Source organism: Salmo salar, chromosome 09, assembly GCF_965601325.2.
Source record: "Salmo salar chromosome 09, fSalSal1, whole genome shotgun sequence".
NCBI classification, from domain to species: domain Eukaryota; kingdom Metazoa; phylum Chordata; class Actinopteri; order Salmoniformes; family Salmonidae; genus Salmo; species Salmo salar.
The window spans coordinates 87,689,107-87,697,098 of NC_138299.1; positions in this window are offsets into that span (position 1 = coordinate 87,689,107).

Sequence of the window (7,992 nt, forward strand, 5' to 3'; positions counted from 1 at the left end):
AATGGTATCAAACACATGGTCTCCATGTGTTTAATACCATTCCATATAGTCCGTTCCAGACATTACTATGAGCCCGTCCTCCCCAATTAAGGTGCCACCTGGCTGGTTGCATCACCGCTTGGTATGGCCATTGCTCGGCATCCGACCGCAAGGGGCTACAGAAGGTAGTGCGTACAGCCCAGAACATCACTGGGGCTGAGCTCCCTGCCATCCAGGACATCTATACCAGGCAGTGTCAGAGGAAGGCCCTCATTTTTTCTCCAAAAACTCCAGCCACCCAAGTCTTTGCTACAGCACGGCAAGCTGTACCGGGACCAAAAAGCTCCTTAACAGCTTCCACCCCCACCCAGACTATTTGCATTGACCCCCTTATTCATTATTATTTTTTGCACTGACTCTCTTGCAAAGGCTCGATGTACACTCACTGGACTCTAACCACACACTCACACATGCTACGCTGACACTCCAACACACACACACACACGGACACACACACACACACACATGCATATTGACGACACACACACACATTCACATTCCTTCACCCTCTTCCCATACGCTGCTGCTACTCTTTGTTTATTATCTATGCATGGTCACTTTACACCTACCTACATGAACATATTACCTACAGTGCCTTGCGAAAGTATTCAGCCCCCTTAAGTTAATACTTTGTAGCACCACCTTTTGCTGCGATTACAGCTGTAAGTCGCTTGGGGTATGTCTCTATCAGTTTTGCACATCGAGAGACTGACATTTTTGCCCATTCCTCCTTGCAAAACAGCTCGAGCTCAGTGAGGTTGGATTGGAGAGCGTTTGTGAACAGCAGTTTTCAGTTATTTCCACAGATTCTCGATTGGATTCAGGTCTGGACTTTGACTTGGCCATTCTAACACCTGGATATGTTTATTTGTGAACCATTCCATTGTAGATTTTGCTTTATGTTTTGGATCATTGTCTTGTTGGAAGACAAATCTCCGTCCCAGTCTCAGGTCTTTTGCAGACTCCATCAGGTTTTCTTCCAGAATGGTCCTGTATTTGGCTCCATCCATTTTCCCATCAATTTTAACCATCTTCCCTGCCCCCGCTGAAGAAAAGCAGGCCCAAACCATGATGCTGCCACCACCATGTTTGACAGTGGGGATGGTGTGTTCAGGGTGATGAGCTGTGTTGCTTTTACGCCAAACATAACGTTTTGCATTGTTGCCAAAAAGTTCGATTTTGGTTTCATCTGACCAGAGCACCTTCTTCCACATGTTTGGTGTGTCTCCCAGGTGGCAAACTTTAAACGACACCTTTTATGGATATCTTTAAGAAATGGCTTTCTTCTTGCCACTCTTCCATAAAGGCCAGATTTGTGCAGTATACGACTGATTGTTGTCCTATGGACAGAGTCTCCCACCTCAGCTGTAGATCTCTGCAGTTCATCCAGAGTGATCATGGGCCTCTTGGCTGCATCTCTGATCAGTCTTCTCCTTGTATGAGCTGAAAGTTTAGAGGGACGGCCGGGTCTTCGTAGATTTGCAGTGGTCTGATACTCCTTCCATTTCAATATTATCGCTTGCACAGTGCTCCTTGGGATGTTTAAAGCTTGGGAAATCTTTTTGTATCCAAATCCGGCTTTAAACTTCTCCATAACAGTATCTCGGACCTGCCTGGTGTGTTCCTTGTTCTTCATGATGCTCTCTGCGCTTTAAACGGACCTCTGAGACTATCACAGAGCAGGTGCATTTATACGGAGACTTGATTACACACAGGTGGATTCTATTTATCATCATTAGTCATTTAGGTCAACATTGGATCATTCAGAGATCCTCACTGAACTTCTGGAGAGAGTTTGCTGCACTGAAAGTAAAGGGGCTGAATAATTTTGCACGCCCAATTTTTCAGTTTTTTATTTGTTAAAATAGTTTGAAATATCCAATAAATTTCATTCCACTTCATGATTGTGTCCCACTTGTTGTTGATTCTTCACAAAAAATTACAGTTTTATATCTTTATGTTTGAAGCCTGAAATGTGGCAAAAGGTCGAAAAGTTCAAGGGGGCCGAATACTTTCGCAAGGCACTGTAAATTACCTCGACTACCGTGTACCCCTGCACATTGACTCGGTACCTGTACCCCCTGTATACAGCCTTGTTATTGTTATGTTAATTGTGTTACTATTTTTCCTTTAGTTTATTTAGCACATTTGTCTCACTTACTTTCTAAAAACTCTGCAAGGTCAACACCTGTTGTATTCGGCACATATGACAAAAACTATTTGATTTGATTCTGAATAGGCGCTGCTCTCAACCATCCATGACCCCTTTCTCAAACCTCATAGCTTCACATAGTTGAGCTCTCTCTACCGAGACCAGACCATGTTATGTCCCAAATGGCACCAATTCCATATGTAGTGCACTACCCATGGGGCTCTGATCAAAACTAGTGCACTATAGCATATATGGTTAGGGTACTATTTGGGACACACTTAGCCCAGGAATATGCTTCCGCAGGGTCACATGTTCACTACAGCTCTTTCTTGGCTTTCTGTCTTGCAGTGAAATCAAATCGTATTTGTCACATGCGCCGAATACAACAGGTGTAGACCTTACAGTGAAATGATTACTTACAAGCCCTTAACCAACAACGTAGTTTTAAGAAAAATACTCCCCAAAAAGTAAGAAATAAAAGTAACAAATAATTAAAGAGCAGCAGCAAAATAACAATAGCGAGGCTATATACAGTGGGTACTGGTACAGAGTCAATGTGCGGGGGCACCGGTTAGTCGAGGTAATATGTACATGTACAGTTTAAGTCGGAAGTTTACATACACTTAGATTGAAGTCATTAAAACTAATTTTTCAACCACTCCACAAATTTCTTGTTAACAAACTATAGTTTTGGCAAGTCTGTTACGACATTTACTTTGTGCATGACAAGTAATTTTTCCAACAATTGTTTACAGACAGATTATTTCACTTATAAATGATTGAATCACAATTCCAGTGGGTCAGAAGTTTACATACACTAAGTTGACTGTGCATTTAAACAGCTTGGAAACTTGCAGAAAATTATGACATGGCTTTGAAGCTTCTGTAAGGCTAATTGACATCATTTGAGTCAATTGGAGGTGTACCTGTGGATGTATTTCGAAGGCTTACATTTCGAACTCAATGCCTCTTTGCTTGACATCATGGGAAAATCAAAAGAAATCAGCCAAGACCTCAGAAAAAAATGATAGACCTCCGCAAGTCTGGTTCATCCTTGGGAGCAATTTCCAAATGCCTGAAGGTACTACGTTCATCTGTATAAACAATAATACGCAAGAATAAACACCATGGGACCACTCAGCCGTCATACCGCTCAGGAAGGAAACACGTTCTGTCTCCTAGAGATTAACGTACTTTGAACGCAAATCAATCCCAGAAAAACAGCAAAGGACCTTGTGAAGATGCTGGAGGAAACAGGTACAAAAGTATCTATATCCACAGTAAAACGAGTCCTATATCGACATAACCTGAAAGGCCGCTCAGCAAAGAAGAAGCCACTGCTCCAAAATCGCCATAAAAAAGCCAGACTACGGTTTGCAACTACATATGGGGACAAAGATCATACTTTTTGGAGAAATATCCTCTGGTCTGATAAAACAAAAATAGAACTGTTTAGCCATAATGACCATCGTTATGTTTGGAGGAAAAAGGGGGAGGCTTACAAGCCGAAGAACACCTTCCCAACCGTGAAGCACGGGGGTGGCAGCATCATGTTGTGGGGGTGCTTTGCTGCAGGAAGGACTGGTGCACTTCACAAAATAGATGGCATCACGAGGAAGGAAAATGATATGGATATATTGAAGCAACATCTCAAGACATCAGTCAGGAAGTTAAAGCTTGGTCGCAACTGGGTCTTCCAAATGGACAATGACCCCAAGCATACTTCCAAAGTTGTGGCAAAATGGCTTAAGGACAACAAAGTCAAGGGTATTGGATTGGCCATCACAAAGCCCTGACCTCAATCCTATAGAAAATTTGTGGGCAGAACTGAAAAAGTGTGTGCGAGCATTGGAGGCCTACAAACCTGACTCAGTTACATCTGCTCTGTCAGGAGGAATGGGCCAACTTTTAACCAACTTATTGTGGGAAGCTTGTGGAAGGCTACCCAAAACATTTGACCCAAGTTAAACAATATAAAGGCAATGCTACCAAATACTAATTGAGTGTATGCAAACTTCTGACCCACTGGGAATGTGATGAAAGAAATAAAAGCTGAAATAAATCATTCTCTCTACTATTATTCTGACATTTCACATTCGTAAAATAAAGTAGTGATCCTAACTGATCTAAGACAGGGAATTGTTACTAGAATTAAATGTCAGGAATTGTGAAAAACTGAGTTTAAATGTATTTGGCTAAGGTGTATGTAAACTTCCATCTTCAAATGTAGGTAGAGTTATTAAAGTGACTATGCATAGATAATAACAGAGAGTAGCAGCAGCATAAAAGAGGGGGGCAATGCAAATAGTCTGGGTAGCCATTTGATTAGCTCTTCAGAAGTCTTATGGCTTGGGGTTAGAAGCTGTATAGAAACCTCTTGGACCTAGACTCGGCACTCCGGTACCGCTTGCCGTGCGGGAGCAGAGAGAACAGTCTATGACTAGGGTGGCTGGAGTCTTTGACAATTTCTAGGGCCTTCCTCTGACACCGCCTCGTATAGAGGTCCTGGATGGCAGGAAGCTTGACCCCGTTGATGTACTGGGCCATACGCACTACCCTCTGTAGTGCCTTGCGGTCAGAGTCCGAGCAGTTGCCATACCAGGCAGTAATGCAACCAGTCAGGATGCTCTCGATGGTGCAGCTTTAGAACCTTTTGAGGATCTGAGGACCCATGCCAAATCTTTTCAGTCTCCTGAGGGGGAATAGGTTTTGTCGTGCCCTCCTCACGACTGTCTTGGTGTGCTTGGACCATATTAGTTTGTTGATGATGTGGACGCCAAGGAACTTGAAGCTCTTAACCTGCTCCAATGCAGCCCCGTCTTCTTAATAACAGACACAAGCTGTTGGGCCAAGAGACTAGGAGGTCATTAGCTGTTAGGCCAGGAGTCAAGAAGGCCATTACTAGGGTCAGGTGATACCAACAAAAAAAAGTGCTAAAATCTGAGGGAGTCTGAGTAGGCTAGACATGGGTAGTCCTTTACAAATATTTTTCATGGTTCAAAATATCATTCCATGAATTGGAAAAACCTCTGCTTTGTGTTTTGTACTTGAATATCCACATACTCCATATAAAAAAACAAACATTTATACAACAGATAAATCAAATCAAACCTTTTGTCACTTGTGCCTTACCGTGAAATGCTTACTTAAAAGCCCTTAACCAACAATGCAGTTCAAGAAAGAGTCATGAAAATATTTACCAAATAAACTAAAGTAAAAAATAATAAAAAGTAACATAATAAAATAACAATAACGAAAGGTGGTCAATGGTGCGGTAGGTAGCCTAGCGGTTAGAGCGTTAGACTAGTAACCGGAAGGTTGCGAGATCGAATCCCTGAGCTGACAAGGTGAAAATCGATCGTTCTGCCCCTGAACAAGGCACTGTTCAGGTTGCCATTGAAAATAAGAATTTGTTCTTAACTGACTTGCCTAATGAAATTTTAGAAATAAAATTGACAATTTCTTGATGAAAGCAAACACATATTTTGTATGAGAATGAAAGTGGTGTTTTGTTGATCCACTAATTCTAATGTTTGAAAACTAGGCCTACATAAGGCTGGTGGTAGGGGGAGTAAATCGTTTCTGAAGGTAGGTGTGGCTCTATATTTGTCTGTACTTCATTCATTCATAAAGAAATAATAGCTTTTTATTTCAGGGAATTGATATAGCGTTCCATGACTCTTATACATTTTTCCTGCAAAGTAAAATTATTTGATATCATGAACATTATTCTTGAACATTATTCTTCGTAAAAAAAAAAGAGTGCCACGACAGACTGAAATGCTCTCCTCCCCCGACTACGCCATGGGGGATGCTGTAGCCGTCACTGCAGCCTTGCTGGAGAGCATACAATGAAATGTAGGACTTTTTTTCACGTTTCGGCGCCATTTTCGATTGTGTTGGAGGTAAGTTTGGATATTTTGGGGGATTATTTTTCGTGTATTTTTCTCATATTCACATCTGTTCAACCCATTCAGTAATTTAGTAAATTCGGAGGTTTAATTACTATAAACTTAATTGATTCAAATATACTTTTCGAGTTTGTAATATACGACTTTCTCCATTTTGCGCAATGTCTTATTATTGCCGCTGACTTTATAATAAGGTAGAGTTTTTTGCTGAATATGCGTTATTTCACACATGACATAAGTCAGTGGCTCTGCATCGATTGGTTTATGATGAACACGGCATTGTTTAATTACACGTAGGGCGCAAAAGGTTAGGCTACTTTGTTGCGAATAACAAACTTTAGCTGAAAAGATACAATTGGCTACATCGATGCACGTAAAGTGAGCATGCTATTCATGCAACAAAATTATGAATATAACCGCATTTCAAAATGTGTTCGTTTTTTATTTTCAAAAGATGGGGAAACATTCTCTGAACAGGCTGATAGACTATTAGTACAACACATAACATTATATATAGTAGCCTACCATAACAATAATAGCATTTTGTTGAAATGATGTGCCTTTTTAAGGATAGGATATTTTGTACACATGTTGAACTGCTTTAAACCATACAAATGTAGTCTAGTAAGCAGAACCACATTGAGTAAAAAAGCTATATTATTATTATTATTACCATTTTATGTGATGATCAATCAGTATTAGTACAAGTGGATGACTGTGACACAGGCCACTGCTTTTGACAGGAAAGGGTGATAAGAATGGACATGTTGCAAAGGGTGTGCTAAGTCATGTTCTAGGCTGCTGCCGTGCGTCATCAATTGTTGCTCATGCTCAATTCACTATTCATTCAAATTTGAAAAAGCAACTATTTTCAGATTATACACATTTTATAAACAATGATTTAAAAGTTTGGCACAATATTGGCCTGCATTTTAACATCGTCATATATGGGTAGCCTAACTGTTCTTTTTTTATAAGGCAGGAATTGTCACTAACCCAACCTAATCTATTCAAAGAGTCCTGTATGTGCCCTGGAGGTTTAGAGTTTAAGAAACGTAAGCAACAGGCATTTACAGGCTTTTACTGGAGGTAAGGAGCCCTTGACAAATGGACTTCAAATAATTCTTTAATAATGTATACTTGCCTTCCTTACTTTCTCAAAATGGCCACATTATTAGATCAATCGATGAAAACATTTTATTTTTTAACCATACCTTATGGAGGCAGAAGGAAAGGGGGCTGGGCCTCTGCTGTTGCTCTAATTTGTTACCCAATGTTTTTACCGCCATTAATTTATATCAGGAAATGTACTGTTCTTACCAGAGATGTATACATTTATTTTGCATAAAAAATATCTAGTCTTACAGGCTTTTCAAAACATACTACTAAATATTATTGTACTTCTTTGAGTACTCTTGGCCTAGTAGGGCCTACGTTAAGTCATCCCCTGTGAAATAGCCTACTGGAGATCACATTAATCTCTTTCCATATCTTTTGCATAACAGTTGATCCTCAATGGTATCCCAACCAAATTCCCATTTAATGCAACACATTTTACTATGTACACTTAATCTTTTTTAAGTTACCTTTGAACCAGTGAGCACGTATTTCAGGCAGCTGTCGTAGCAGCACGTCATGGTTTGTAGTGATAGTAAAGATGCAGACCATGAAGAGCTGCTGCTACAGCACTGTGACACTGTCCATCCTCTCGTCTCACAATGAAGTCAGTGGTTCAGTGGCCCTCAGTCAGGGTTGGCTCATATTTGATTCCCGCAGGGGCTACCCATACAAAAATACATGCACGCTCTACTGTAAGTCGCTTTGGATAAAAACATCAGTTAAGTGGCATTAATTACATTAAGGGTCTGAATAATTAATTATCTTGAGTGT